Here is a 16390-nt window from a genome sequence, read left to right on the forward strand (position 1 = left end):
TCCTATTTTTGTTGTTGTTTTCCCAGTGCTCATCTGACTTGAAGTATGTACAGAGACTAATTTAGACACCTGTGGTGAGAAGCCCCAGAAGCATAATTAAAATCAGACCATAACTAGTATATTAGCTAGTATTTTCATTTCCAGACAGTACTTGTGCTAATGTTTCCAATTTTGAGATGTGAGTCATTGTGAATATTTCTTAAATGTTTCCATAATTTCTTTGATAATCTTCCATTAACAGATGGAGTTTAATCCCCTTTTCCTTGGCTATGGACTGATTTTAGTGACTTGCTTATAATAATTAGAAGGCAGTGAAATTAATATTGCATGCCTTCTAAGGGTAGGACATGTAAGTTGAGACAACCTCCCTCAGGCTCTCTCTTAGGGTGTTTGTCTTTAGAAACCAGGTATTGAGATGTGAGGAAGCCCAATCCACTTGAAGAGGTCACATATCTGTGCCCCTGTGACAACATCTGGCTACGCTAAGATCCCAATCAACAAGTATCAACCAGTTGACAAGTTAGGAAAAAAAGGAAAAAAAAAAAAAAAACCTTTGACAAACTATGAATAGAAGTAAACTTTCTTATTTATATTCCTCATATAAAGAATTGATATATAAGCCCTACAGCTAACATCATACTTAATTGTAAGAAATTCAACATTTTCCCCTCAAAATCAGAAACAATGCAAAGAAGTCTTCTCCCACCCCTGGGTTACTAGAATCACTAGGTAATATAGATTATTAAAACTTGACTTATTCACAACTTGATCTGTAGTTTCAATGTAATCCCTGATAAGTTCCCAGAAAGTTAGTTCTTAGAAGCAAAATTATTCTAAAGTTTATACAGAAAGGAAAAGGATCTAGAATACCTGAAACAATACTGATGAAGTTGGAGGTCTCATACTACTTGATTTCAAGAACTATTATAAGGCTGTGTGGTAATTACTGTGGCATAATATTTTAAGAAGAAATACACATCAATGGAACAGATAGAGAACCTAGAAATAGATACACACAAATATAGTGAACTTTGATAAAGTTAGCAGTGCAATTCAAAGGAGTAATAATGGTCTTTTCAATGAATGGTGCTGAAACAATTGAAAGTCCATATGCAAACAATTTTACCTAAACAAAATGATACCTCACACAAAATTAATTCAAAGTAGATCATAGAGCTAAAGGTGAAACTGAAAGCATTGACATTTCTGATGGAAACATAACAAAATCCACATGACCTTGGGTTGGCAATGAGTTTTTAAATATAGTACCAATAGCATGACTCATGTAATAAAATTTGACAGTTGTACTTCATTTAAAAAAATAACAAATTTATTCTCTGCATAGGACACTGTTAAGAGAATGAAAAAACAAGCCAAAGACTGGGAGAAAATATTTGCAGAACACATATCTATCTGGGGAAAAAATTGTATCCAAAATAACAAAGAAGTATTAACACTCGGCAATAAGAAAACAGATGACACAATTTAAAAAAAAAAAAATGAGCACGAGGTCTGAACAGACACCTTATCAAAGAAGATATAAAAATGGCAACGTCAGCATATAAAGAAAGGATCAACATCATTTGCCATTAGGGAACTGTAAATTAAAATAACAATGAGAGAATACTACATATTTAATAGACTGGCCAAAATCTTAAAAACGTTGACAATACTGATATTTGTAAAGACACAGAACAGCAGGAACTGTCAACATTCAGAACCCTTACTGGTGAGGATACAAAATGGTGTCCTGGATCTAGAAGACAGTTTGACAGTTTTTTACAAAGGTGAATATAGCCTTATCATACAATACCGCAGCTGGGCTTCTATATATTTACCCAATAGAGATGAAAACCTATGCCTACACAAAAACCTGCAGACACATGTTTATAGTAAATTTATTTATAATCACCAAAACTGGAAGCAACCAAAATGTCCTACAATAGATGAATGGATAAACAAATGGTGGTACATCTATACAATGAAGTATCACTTAGCAATAAAAAGAAATGAGTTATCGAGCCATACAAAAATATAGATAAATCTTAAATGCATATTGCTAGTAAAATAAACCAGTCTAAGAAAACTACAAACTGTATATTACCGATCATATAACACTTTGGAAAGGCAAAACTACAAAGGGCAAACATAGCTCTGTTTTTCAGGAGTTCAAGGGTTAGAAGTTAGGTGAAGAACAGGAACTTTTTTTTAGGGTGGTGAAACTGATCTGTTTGATACTCTAATGGTAAATACAGAACATTGAGCATTTGTCAAAACTCACAGAACTTTAGAGCACAAATGGTGAATCTCAGTGTAGGCAAATGTTTGTGAAATTATTCCAGGGTGTAGGGGAATCACAGGATGAAATGCTTAATGTGACAAAAAAATCTAACTGTATTACAAACATGAAACAACCTCACTGAATGGGGTGGGAGAATAAGTTGCTGACTTAAGTAACTTTGGAAATTATGCAGTATATTAGACCAAAGGCAAAAGGAACTGTACATAACAAATGTACTCTAGCTGTTAAAGTTTTTCCCCATGGGCACATAGGTTAACTATTACAACTGCACTTTATATGTATGATCAAATCGAACAATTAAAGAAATAGAAGGGAGTGGTGGAGTAAGGTTTCTCAATATTGGAGTGGGAGCTACAGATAAGCAAAGGGAGGCAGCTAGAAGATCCATGTAGTAACTAATTAGACTTGAAGACATCAATATCAACTCATAGCTTAATATAGATATAGGTGGGTAAATATGAAAATACTTATAAATATCTTCATACTCATTGGTTAGTGCACACATATCTATCTTTATATTCCATGCTCTAGCTGAGAGGTCCTAGAAACAATGACACTCTAATAGCAAAAAACACACCTATTACGCAGACTCGACTTCTACAAAAGGAACAAAAGCTCCTTAGAGAAATGACTGATTCTTGCAATGGAGCAGGAAGTATGTAAGACAAACCTGGGGCATCTTATAAGAAAGTGCTCAAAACAGACCAGACCAAAAAACAAACAAACAAACAAACAAAAAAACTCCGCAATTATGGGGGTATGTCGAGGGGAAACAGGAGTCACCTGAGAGAACTTCCAATAGCCAAGCTGGAAAAACTTGAGAAACAAAATACACTAAACAGTATTAGATTATAATCCAAAGTATAAAATAAATATCCATGAGTCCATAATGATAAATAATGATTAACAAAAGGGAGAAAATAGATAAAAGCTTCCAAATACTTTATACTCTGCCCTTGTGGAGGTATAGAATCATTTCCTACTCCTTAGGTGTGGATTGTATATTCTGACTTTCTTCCAGAGAGTACATAATGGAAAAGGAGAAAAAAAAAAAAACCCTCATTAATCAAGATTAACATTATAGGCAAGATAATGACCTCAAAAATGTCCACACCCTATTGCTCAGAACATGTGAATATAATTGTATAGCAAAGGGAAAAATTAAGGTTGCAAATGAAATTTAGGTTGCTAATCAGTTGACTTAAGAAAGATCATTCTTTATCACTCAGATGGGCCCAGTGTAATCACAAGGGTACTTAAAAATGAAAGAGGGAGAAGACGAACAAGTCTGAGGGAGGTGTGAATATGAAAGCAGAACAGTGAGAGATGGAATATTGCTGCCTGTAAGGTGGAGAAAAGGCGCTCAGAGACAAGGAATGTGGGCAGCCTCTACCACCTCTCCAGACAAGAAAACATACACTACTCTAGAGACTGGAAAAGAATGCAGCTCCTCTGTGAATGGAGATCTTTTTTTTTTTTTTTAAGATTTTATTTATTTATTTGAGAGAGAGAATGAGAGAGAGAGCATGAGATGGGGGAGGGTCAGAGGGAGAAGCAGACTCCCTGCTGAGCAGGGAGCCCGATGCGGGACTCAATCCCAGGACTCCAGGATCATGACCTGAGCCAAAGGCAGTCGCTTAACCAACTGAGCCACCCAGGAGCCCTGTAAGAATGCAGCTCCTCTGACATCTTGATTTTGGCCCAGTGAGTCTCAGATTGGATTTGTACTCTATAGAAATGTAAGAATAGTTTTTGATTGTTTAAGCTTCTAAATTTGTGGTAATTTGTTGCAGCAGTAATAGAAAATGAATACAGGTCACATCAACAGTGAGATGTCATACTGAGAATATGTACATTTGACATTTTATAATGGGAACGGCACCTTAACTGTGGTCTTCCCCCGGCCCAAAATACATTATCCCAATCTAACCATGAGAAAGACCTCGAATAAATCCCAAAGGAGGCACTTCATACACAATACCTGACCAACAATCCTTAAATCTGACAAAGTCTCAAAAGCAAAGAATGAAAACTTTTGCAGCTAAGAAGAGTGTAAGGAGATGTGACCCATCTATATCATGTAATGTGTTACCTAGGATGAAATCCTGAAACAGAAGGACATTAGAGCAAAACTGAGCACATGTGAATAAATTATATGCTTTAGTTAATAGTGATGTATAAATATCAATTCATTAATTTTGATAAGTGCAGCATACTAATGTATGATGTTGATTACAGTGGAAACTGGGTGTGGGATACATGGGAACTTTCTACTATCTTTGTGATAATTTTGTATATATAAAACCTATGAAACAAAAAATGAATTTTATAGTCACTACCTAACTTTAATCACATGAGGGAGCTTAAGAGAGAAGCCTGCCTGAGGGCAGTCAACCATAGAACTATGAGAGAGAATATTTTTTAAAATGTTTTTAAAGTCACTAAATTCAGAGTGGTTTGTTTTGTAGCAATAAAGAAAGCAGTCTTGGAAACTAATCTTTGCATCTCCCCCCTTCATCACTAAGTGGCTTTCCTTTGCAAAGGTGGCTAATCTATATCATCACCTTCTTATACATACAATAAATAGTAAGAGCAATACACATTTAGCTTATTGTGTGCTATGTCTGAATCCTAATACTTTACACATTATGCCATTCAATCCTACAACTTTAGGATGGACCTGTGATCTAAGGAGATGAAGTAACTCTACTGAAGTTGCACAGCGAGTAGGAACTGCAGGGAGATATGTAACTAGGTGATTTGACCTCACAATCCATGCATCTAACTAGTATAATATACTTCCTGCCAATAAGCAAGCCACCTGCATCACCTGGACTTCAGAAACTGAAAAAAAAAATCAGAATTCTTTTGGGATCTTAAAGATTAAACCATTCTACAATAGCCACGTACCATATCCTTAGATATCATCACAAATGCCTCCTTTCCTGACACCTATCTTCTCTCATAACATCTTCCTATACATTCTGTAAACCTTTTTTCTAATCAAATTTTTTATTGTTCCTTTCCCTTCTAACTCTTCTCTCTGGTCTCTGGAATGGCCCTTTCATAGTAAACAAACTTTCCTGTATACCCAACTATTTCAGAGTTCCCTCAGTCCTGTAGTTTTCCTTAGATGTTAATTATCTCCCATATTAATGGAGCCATTCAGTTCAGTTCCTCCCATCACTGATGAGCACTGTGTTGATGTTCATGTTTATAGTAGTGGTGTCAGCATTCACTTAGCTTCTGTTCCCCACTGTCAAGTTACACCTTGATAAGAACCCTTTTCTTTTGAGATTCGTGATACCCATTGGTATATATCCATATAATCTTGTTATCTCTCCTTGATAGTGTTATTTACCAACCTGGCCCTGGTCAAATCTATAGCCATTGGAGGTTGAAATGGACTGACCCAGAGTGTGTCTGTCCATCTCTAGCCTCAACATAACCTTGAGGGACTTTGATATCTATGTGAATAAACATCTAGTCTTCTTGCTTGCCCTTGGAATGTCTTAATTTCCTTAACTCAAGAACCAACAACTCTTCTTTACTCAAATCATCACACCCATGGTCATTTATTAGAAATTGCTTGCTCATTTTTCTCAACTGTTCTAACTCAAAATTTTAACCTTTGATATTCTGTTCTCAATACTTTTTTTGTGACTTCAACTACATTCTTGCAACATCATCTATGCACTTGCTTCTTTTTGATCTTTTATAACTGCCTGGAAAAACAAACAAAAAACAACAGTACTCTAATCCTGAATAACCCTAACATTCTCTCTTCTCCATTTCTGGGAGTCACAGTACAGTTGAAAAACTAACTTACTTGTGTCATCTTTTGCTACTGTAAATTTATAGTCCCTCATAACTTCTTGGAAATTTTTGCATGTGACACAGTTTGACTCCCTTTCCCATTCCTTAAAGCTTAACTACACTGAAACACAAACTATAGGTCTTCAGGGCCTTCTAAAGTGCTCCTCAAAATGTCACAGGTGTTCACAGGTAATTTTGGTATGACCTGCTACCCCTACTACACAAAGAAGGTGATCAGTAAATATATCTGGAATGAATGATTCTGGCTACATAGTTTTGACTCATAGATACTATTTCTAGATAGTTCTCAAGTACTTTATGAGAATTATAATATTTAGTCATCACAAGAATTCATCAAGATACCGAAATCACCTTTTCAGATGAGGAAGGCTTAGAGACAGTAGCTAAGGCTATGTAGACATACTGCTAGAGCCAGAATTTGAGTCCAGTTCTAACATTCAACTGATGCTTTGATCCACTGTACTTTTTACCTTGGCAGTTGTAGATATACTATCCAGTGTATTTTCCTAATGGTCACTTCAATATAAACACAGGACCGGTTGCATTTCACTTCAACACAGGATGATGGACTTTGCAGGCCTGGAGAAGGAAATCATTCTGACATTTTACAATTTTAGTTAAATTTTGGACTCCATATTTCATTTCTGTGCACTCAAGAAGTTACCCACCGTATTTGTTTGAGAGTTGAACAACTGAATCAGAGAGCAGAGGTTCTAAGTCTGCAATAGCCCCAGGGAAGCACATATCTACAAAAATCTGACAGGATACTGAGCAGGAGTTAACTGTGGAATTTGTGCCTTCTAGTCCGTCTTGTCCCTTCTATTTGCAATGCCCTGATGGTTCAAGTAAGATTATGTAAATCTCATCAGTTTAAAGTGATAGGCCCATGGCATTTACAGGGTCATTAAACATGCCAGATGTCACAGACTAGTGCATACTTTCCTTAAAATAAATTCTCTAATTTTATGGACTATTTCTCAGGAGACAGATGGAAATTTCATAGCGTCACAGAGAAAAATTTAACTGTTGGGAAAGAACCCTTCCCACAAACACCGTATTTCATATATATTCAATATTAAATGTTTGTACTGCACATAGACACTGAGTGTTCTGTGTATGAACATCTAAAAACTTGAAGTAAGTGCTTGTTTGGAGCATAGCTTTTTTTTTTTTCATGTTATACAAGTTTAAAGAAAAACAAAAGTGGGGCATCTGGGTGACTCAGTCAGTTAAGTATCTGCCTTCAGCTCAGGTCATGATCCCAGGGTCCTGGGATCCAACCCTGTGACGGGCTCTGTGCTCCACGGGGAGCCTGCTTCTCCCTCTGCTGCTCCCCCTGCTTGTGCTCTCTCGCTGTCTAATAAATAAATAAATCTTAAAAAAAAAAAGAAGAGAAAAATAAAAAGAAAAGACTGCCAGTGGTTCCAGAGAACCCAAATCCGGTTTTAGAAGCAATTACTTTTCTGAATATTTTTTAACTTTTTTCTTAATATAGAGTTGTTTAAACACATTAGTTACTCTCTGTTCCTCTTTGCAATTCCAATCTTCTAGGTGATGCACATACTTTAAAGAGAATTTAACATGCTAGAAATACATATGTTTAAGCATGAAGCAAAGAAGCATTCTTGTTCTCACTACACAATTTTAAAATCAGTTCTCCAAATTGATCCAGGAAATTTTCTGTTATTTGTTAACTCTGATTCTCAACGTTTGGGGTGTAGCAGAAATATCTATGGAGGCCATTAAAAATGTAGATGGTACCTTCCCTCTTCAGACTGGCAGAAATGGAGACTGGAGCACTTATATGTCAAACCATCTTCATAGGTGATTCTGTGGAACACAAAATCTGAGATCTAGTGAGTTATCAGATTTTTTTCAAACTTTCTCTCTTCTCAACAACTTTGAGTTTATTATGTGTCACTTTCATTATACTTTTTGGCAAATGAGTGGGAATGTTCATTTCTCTGATAGCTCTCAGAAAACTTTTGCTGAAGAACTTTTACTGTGAGCCCATCTAGACCAGTGGGATGGTTAGTCATCCAACAGTAACTCATAGAAGGAAAGTAACTGACAAAATTAATAGGGAAAGTTTTTATTAAAATCATTACTCTATTGCCTCAGTTGATGACAACATGTAATTTTCCTCTTTGTAGCCTTCACTATAATTTGCTTCATTTTGTTCACTAAGAGGAAAGTTATGTTTTTCTGTGATCACTGTAGCAACATCAAAAGAAGGTGCTTTCATGTGTTAAGCATTTTATAATGCCAACCAAAAGGCACATCTTTAATAAGAAACCAAAAGGTTAATTTCAATTATGATCTTCCCTTGCATGTGACCACTTGAGTGATCCTGCTTAGATGGTGGAGAGTATACAAAATATCCTCCTCCTACACATGCCAACCTGTTATAGAGATATCCTACTCTTTAAATGTTTCAGTCCTTAAAATAGATATTTCTAAAGATCAGCTTCAGAACTCAAGAATTCACAGTCTCAACTTTCTTAAAAAAAAAAAAAAGAATGTGAGAGAGAGAAGAAAGAAAATTACTAAGATAACTCACACTGTATTTATTTTTCCTTGAGACCTTGGTATCTCTCCTTAGCGTTGGTAAGATGTCAAGAACTTGTTTTTTATCCCTAAATTCTGGATTTCTTCAAGGACTGAGGGCAATCCTATAAAGAAAAAGTTGATTCCTGAGGTTGTAAGATTCTCAAGGAATACATCTACATTTGACCATATCATTTTCTAGCTTAAAATCTACATACTATCCCCATAGTATAAAATTAAAGTATCTACAACATGGCGTAAGCCTCTCTACAATCTTGCTTCTTCTTTGTCCAATTCTTTCTCCAGCCTTATCACCTACCATTCCTGCCTTGCCCCTGAAGTAAGGGCCACACTAAAGTGCTTGTAGTTCCCTGCATATTCTATTTTGTTTCTTTTTTCAATGCTTATATTCTCTCGGTGGTATACGTTTTCACTCTTTATATTCTTACTGCCTGTTCCTGGAACCTAACTACCTTCTCCAACTTTTAATCTTTCAACTCAGAAAAGGTATGTAACAAGAATCCTTCTTGGCCTTCAGGCTAAGTTAAGTGATATGCCCGGTAGCTCCATAATGCTTTGTGCACATTCTGCCACAGTGTGTTTGAATTGTTTAATTGTCTTTCTCTCCCATTATACTGGCCTATTTAAAGACAGGAAATATGTCCAATTCATCTTGGAAATTTCTAAAGATAGTCTCATAGTTGCTCCTCAATAAATGTTGAATAAGAGAATGAATAGATATTTCTAACTCTTGACAGGATGTATATATAGCATATTAGGTGCCAACAAGTATTTGTTGAATTGAGTATATAATTGGATTAATGAATCACTGCAAACATCAGACAAGATGTTCCCTACTATAGGCAGTTGTCAAACACCAAGTCAGAGAACCAAATATTTTTTGCTCTGAATTTTCATTATAGGGTAATAACATAGAATAATAGTTATTATTCTTTTACTTATTTTAGATTTATCTATCATATTGAAGATAAAGTTATACAGCAAATATATATTTATTGAATTTTTCCTCATTTGTCTATGAGGTCAATGACATTATTGATTTTATACCCAGGGTGGAACATTCCTGGCTCATTGGACACATAGTAAATACTTGTTGGATCAGTAAACGAACAAATGAACGAATAGACTCCATTGTTTATATTCTGTTAGCCACACTCAATAAAAAAAATCTTCGTCAAGATCAGATCAAATAGCAAACAATAAAAAGGTCTTGAATTTTGAAAGAAAGTTCAAAAATCTCAACAAACAATTTCAACTATTTGTACAAAGTCTCTCTTAGCTGACAGAGCAAGAAAATGTATGTGTGTATACTAATTTGCATATTATCACCTATCTACAAATATCTCCACATGCAAATATCTGTACTGACATTAAGCAGAATATGAGTTGATACTGATGTCTCTGCTCCAATCCATAACCACGTGAGTCATTCTGGCTTTCTTCCTCGTTTCCAAGTTACCTCTATTCTAACAGTGAAAAAACAGACTCCCACCATCTCCTTCCATTTACTAATTGCTCAATTCCAATATATTGTGAGTTCAGAACTGTTAACCCATAAACCAGTGGGAACCAACTTTATCGACTAGAGTAGAATGTTTTATGCACAGTTTCTTTCACTTTTAGCTTTACAGACACCACTCAGTTTACTGTTACTCAAGCCAGTACCTTATTCCCCTACTCCAGTCAGTGAAGCTAGTTCACAGCTTTCTAACACAGTTTGGTTTTTTTGTCACATTCCACATTCTATCTTGAGATATCTTGACCGCTTAAATAATTTTTTTTTAACCTGCATACATTAAAGTTCACCCTTACAGCAGTAAAATTCTGTGGGTTTTGACAAATACATAATATCATATTCACCATTACTGTATCACAGAATAATTTCACTGCCCTGAAAAAATCCTCTGAGCTTAATTTATTTACTCCTGCCCACCCCCACTTTCCCAAGCCTCTGCCAACCACTGGTCTGCCTACTGATTCCATAGTTTTGCTTTTGCACAATTTCATTTGAATGCAATAATAATATACATTACCTTCACAGGCTGACTTCTTTCACATAGCAATATCCACTTAAGATTCATCCATACCTTGTATGCTTAAGATTTCATTCCTTTTTATTGCTGAATGATATTCCATTACATGGAATGGAATGCATATTCACTACCTGTTTCAGGACATCTTGGTTGCTAACAGTTTGGGGTGATTATGAATAAAGCTGCTATAGACATTCTCATGCAAGTTTGTATGTACATATGTTTTCAAATCAGTTAAGTGAATACCTGCAAGTGCAATGCTGGAGCATATGTCAGTACTATGTTCTGCTTTATAAGAAACTGTCAAACCCTCTTTCAAAGTGGGTCGACTGCCATTTTGCCCTCCCATTGGTAATGATTGAGAATTGTTGCTCTACATCCTTACCAGCAATTGGTATTCTTTTTTAAAAAATTATTTCAGCCATTCTAATAGATAATATAATATAATATTTTATCATTATTAATTGCATTTCACTAAAAATATCTAACATTGAGCATATTTCATATGCTATTTGCCATATTTACATTTTCTTTGGTGAGGTATCCGGTTCAAATCTTCTGCCTATTGTGATTGCATTTATCTATGCAATCTATCTATTGCAACTAATCTATGATAATCCCCCCATGTCAAGATTCTTTACTATTGCATCTGCAAAGATCCTTTATCCATATAAGGTAATATTTATAGGTTTGATGGACTAGGACCTTATATTTGGGGGAAAAGATTAGCCTACTACAAATGTCTTTGACAGAGCAGAACAATTCAGTTCAACTTACCTGTTGTTTGTTTTTTTCCATTGATTGTGCTGTTGGTGTTATATTTAAAAACTCAGTGTTAAACACAAGATCATGTGGATTGTATCTTATGTTTTCTTCTAGAAATGTACTGTTTAGCATTTTACAGTCTCAGATCGATTTGAGTTACATTTGTAAAAGATATGAGGTCTTTGTCTAGGTTCACTTATTGCATATGGATGTCCAATTGTTCTAACATCATTAGTTACAAATGTTAACCTTTCTCTATTGTATTGACTTTATACATTTGTCCAAAATCCATTTACTATATTTGAGTATGTCCATTTTTGTGTTCTCTATTGTGTTCCATTGATCTATGTGTTTATTATTTCTCCATTACCATGTATTTTGATCACTATAGCTTTAAGTAAGACTTAAAAACTAGTAGCGCAAGTCTTTGAACTTTGTTGATCTTCAGTATTGTTTTGACTAGCCAAGTGTATTGTCTTTCCATATAAACTTCTGAATCACTTTATAAACTGATTCAAACTATGAAATAGTTTGCTGGGATTTTGATTGGAATTCCACTGAGGGTATAGATCAAGGTGGGGAAAATTGTCACCTTACCAAAATTGAGTCTTCCAATTTATGAATAAGGAATATCTCTTCATTTATTTGGCTCTTTGATTTCTTTTATCAGTGTTTTAAAGTTTTATATATATACAAATCCTGTATTTTTGTTGGTATTATAAATGTATATACATATGTACTCCCATTCTCATACTTTTTTTTTTTTAAAGATTTTATTTATTTATTTGAGAGAGAGAGAATGAGAGACAGACAGCATGAGAGGGAGGAGGGTCAGAGGGAGAAGCAGACTCCCCGCTGAGCAGGGAGCCCGATGCGGGACTCGATCCCGGGACTCCAGGATCATGACCTGAGCCGAAGGCAGTCGCTTAACCAACTGAGCCACCCAGGCGCCCCTCCCATTCTCATACTTTACTTAGTAATTTAGACATGATTTCCTTTAGCTCTTTGAACATATTTAAAACATCTGAATTAAAGTCTTTAGCAATTTTAATGTCTGGATTTCCTCAGAAACAGTTCTTACTGATTTTTTATTTTTAGTTTTTAGCGAGCCATACTTTCCTATTGCTTTGCATGTCTCATAATTTTATGTTAAAAATTTGACATCTAAAGTAATATGGCAAGTCTGGAAATCATTTTCTCCCCTTTCTCCAGGGCTTGCTGTTGTTGCTTCTTGATGTATTTGTTTTGTGATATTTGTAAACTAATTCTGTAAAGTCTGTATTTTTTATAGTGGCCACTGAAGTCTCTACTTGGTTATACGTTGGTCAGTGAATATTAAGCAGATTTTCTTAAATGCCTAGAGCCAATAAATCTTCCAGTCTTTGCCAAGGTTCTCTGTGCATGTGAGCCATGCCTTCCACACACAGTAAAGCAGTAGACATCTCTGTCTTGGCCTTCATTTTCTGCTTTCCCTGAGACTGAAGTTCAGCTGGAGATGAGAGTTTACAGCCTTCTCAGGTCTTTCCTGAGCATGTCCACAGCATGCATGTGATTTTCTAGATTCATAGGACTATATTGGAGCTTTTCAAAGCCCTTACGGACATATCCCCAGAATTTCCTTTTACAAATTTCAGTTGTTTATTTTTGCTCCCATTGTTATCTACCCCCTCAGACAGCTAGGAAGTTAAAAATGCTTGATGTAATTATTTTCAACACACTGCTCTGGGGGAAAGAGGCTTTTGGTGCTAGGTATATACTTTGTGAGGTCAAATATAAACAGCCTTGCAATGCGGTCTTCCAGGGAACCAGCAGACAGGTTAACTAATGACAACTCTTTTTTTTTTTTTTTAATTTTATTTATTTATTTGGAGAGAGAGACACAGCGAGAGAGGGAACACAAGCAGGGGGAGTGGGAGAACGAGAAGCGGGCTTCCTGCCGAGCAGGGAGCCCGATGCGGGGCTCGATCCTAGGACCCTGGGATCATGACCTGAGCCGAAGGCAGACGCTTAACTGACTGAGCCACCCAGGCGCCCCTGACAACTCTTTTGAAAGAAATTTTGTTCCCTCAGGTGGCTTCCAAATTGCACTGGAGAATTTGGGCTATTATTTTTTAAGACTTCTGCATGGCTGGAGACAAGAAATGGGATTGGGACAAGTTAAAATGCCACACAAAGCTCCGTTTTTTAACCAAAATTTAATTTTTTTTTCTGGAATAAATGCTTCCAGGGTTTCTTCAAGCCTTTGGTTAGTTTCCAAAGTCCTGGAGAAGTTGGTACTGACAAAATTTGCAATTTTGAGGAGGTTGTTGAACTTTTATTAAGGTGAAGATTTTCAGAAGTCCCTACTTCACTGTTTCCACTTATCTCAAGTTCTATCAGTTTTTGTCAAACAAATTTTGATGCTCGGTTGTTAAGTGCTTATATAGGATTGCTATGCCTTCTTGGACGACTGACCTCTTTATCATTATGTAATGCCAATCTTTATCCCCCATAAATTTCTTTGATTTGAAGTCTTCTTTGTGAAATTCAATAACTATTTCAGCTTTCTTTTGATTAGTGTTAATATGGCATATCTTTCTTCTTTACTTTTAACCTGGCTCTCTTTGTTTAATGTAGGTTGAATGGTAGACAACATATAATTGGGTCATGTATTTTTATCCATTTGCAAATTTTAACTGGTGCATTTATATCTTTCATATTTTAAGTAATTATTGTTTCATTTGGATTAATATTCTATTATGTTTGTAACCACTTTCTTTTGCTCCTTTTTTCTGCCTGATTTTAACTGAGCATTTTATATATTAATCCATTTCATCTCCTCTCTTAGCATACTATACTTCTTAAAAAAATTTTAGTGGCTGCCCTAGAAAACCATATATTTTTAGCTAATCTAAGTCCATTTTCAAATAACACTATACTGTTCACATATAGTACAGATAACTTAGAATAATGTATTCCTAATTCTTCTTTCCCATCCCTTGAGGTATTGCTATCAGTCACTTATCCATACATTATAATAACTGAATGCATTGTCACTCTTGTTAATTCACCAGTTTTACTTTAGACAAATTAAGAAAAGATATATTTAAATCTTTACTTATTCCTTCTCTGGTATTTTTTGTTTTTAACATGGATCCAAGTTTCTAACCTATATCATTTTCCTTTTGCCTGAAGAACTGTTTTTAACATTCCTTGCAGGGCAGTTCTATCAGTGATGAATTCCCTATTTTTGTTTGCCCGAAGAAGTATTTCTCTTCCATTTTTGAAGAATAATTTTGCTGTATATAAGATTCTAAGTTGGTGGGTTATTTTCTTTCATCAGTTTACATATTTCATTCTATTCTTTTCTTGCTTGACAAGAAGTCCACTGTGATTCTTATCTTTGCTCATCTATAGATGAAGTATTTTTTTCCTGTGGCTTTACTGAAGACTTTTTCTTTGATTTCCTGTGGTTTAAAAACCATATGGATTGGTGGGTTTTTGTTTGTGTTTTTATTTTTGTTCTGCTTGATTTTTTCCGAGCTTCCTGGATCTGTGGCTTGGAGTTTCTCATTAATTTGAAAAATTGTTGCGAATAATGAGTCAAATATTTCTTCTGCCCATTCTCTTTCTTCTCTTTCTTGTATTCCAGTTACATTTTATGATATTTTTTGAAATTGTTTCATATTTTCTGAATGTTCTGGTCTGTATTTTCATTGCCTTTCTTTGCAGATCAGTTTGTTAAGTTTCTAACTTCATTTCCAGTTTCGCTGTTTCCTTGGCCATTTTAGCATACCAGTGTGTCCATCAAGGGTATTCTTCATTTCTGTTTCTGTATTTTTGATATATAGCATTTCCTTATTGTTTTTTAGAGTTTTCATCTCTGTTTTCATCACCTATCTGTTCTTGCATGTTGCCTACTTTCTTTATATGCCCTTCTTCCTGATGAGATAAGGCTCACAAATTGTTTCCTGGAGAGCAGACCTTCGCTATGGAGTAGATACTGAGTGTATTTCACCCTGATGACTCTTCCCCTCCCCCACCAGATCCAGGAAGGGATCTTTCCCAGTTCTTCACCACCAGAATCTACTGGGATTATTGGAGGTAAATCCCACAATGAAGTGAAGGACCTGTTAAGGATTGCAGCTGCAGGAGTTTCTCATTCTTACGCTAGTCCACACTCAGCCTCTAGCAATTTGTCAAGATCACAATTTAAGTGTTCTACCAGTAAGTTTAGGACTTCTGTCTTCTGCTCCAGGTAATATATAATGTGATTCTCAATATGCCTCTCTCTCCCCAGATTTCAGAGTGTCAATTTGCCCTGCAACCTTATTTCTCTAATGCATCCAAGGAAAGTCCCTGATTTTCTGTGTGTCCAGCTTTTTTTTTGTTGTAAGGATACAGGTGAAGACTTCCAAACTCTTTACATGTTGGAACTGAAACTAAAACAATCCCCTCCAGACTACAGTAGTCTGTTTTTTTTTTTGTTTTTTGTTTTTTTTTTTTATTCCTAGGATTTCCATTCTTGCAAAGCAGAAGCTGATAGCTTCTCTTATTAGATCCTTATTTCAGGTTTCCTGGATTTCTGAATAAGGACTCAATTCTCATGGTTGTTTTGATGGAATAATTTTATGTCCTCAACAGTCCATGTCATCAGATTGTTCCCAGTACTTAAAACAACAACAAGCAAAAACCCCATTATTTCTGGGGTTTTTTACTATGTCTCATTGAAGATGTTTTTAAATCTAGGGGAATTTAAAAGTTATCTCTGATTATGTAAAGACAAAGATTTATGCCCATCATAAGTGAACTACAGATGCATACCCCTTTCTTGAATTGATTTAGAAGGTTGTGTTCTACTCCTGTGTTTCACAAAATGTGGTCTTAAGACCACCTATAACAAAAC

The sequence above is a fragment of the Neomonachus schauinslandi genome, chromosome 5 (genome assembly GCF_002201575.2).
Source record: "Neomonachus schauinslandi chromosome 5, ASM220157v2, whole genome shotgun sequence".
In the NCBI taxonomy this organism is placed as follows: Eukaryota; Metazoa; Chordata; class Mammalia; order Carnivora; family Phocidae; genus Neomonachus; species Neomonachus schauinslandi.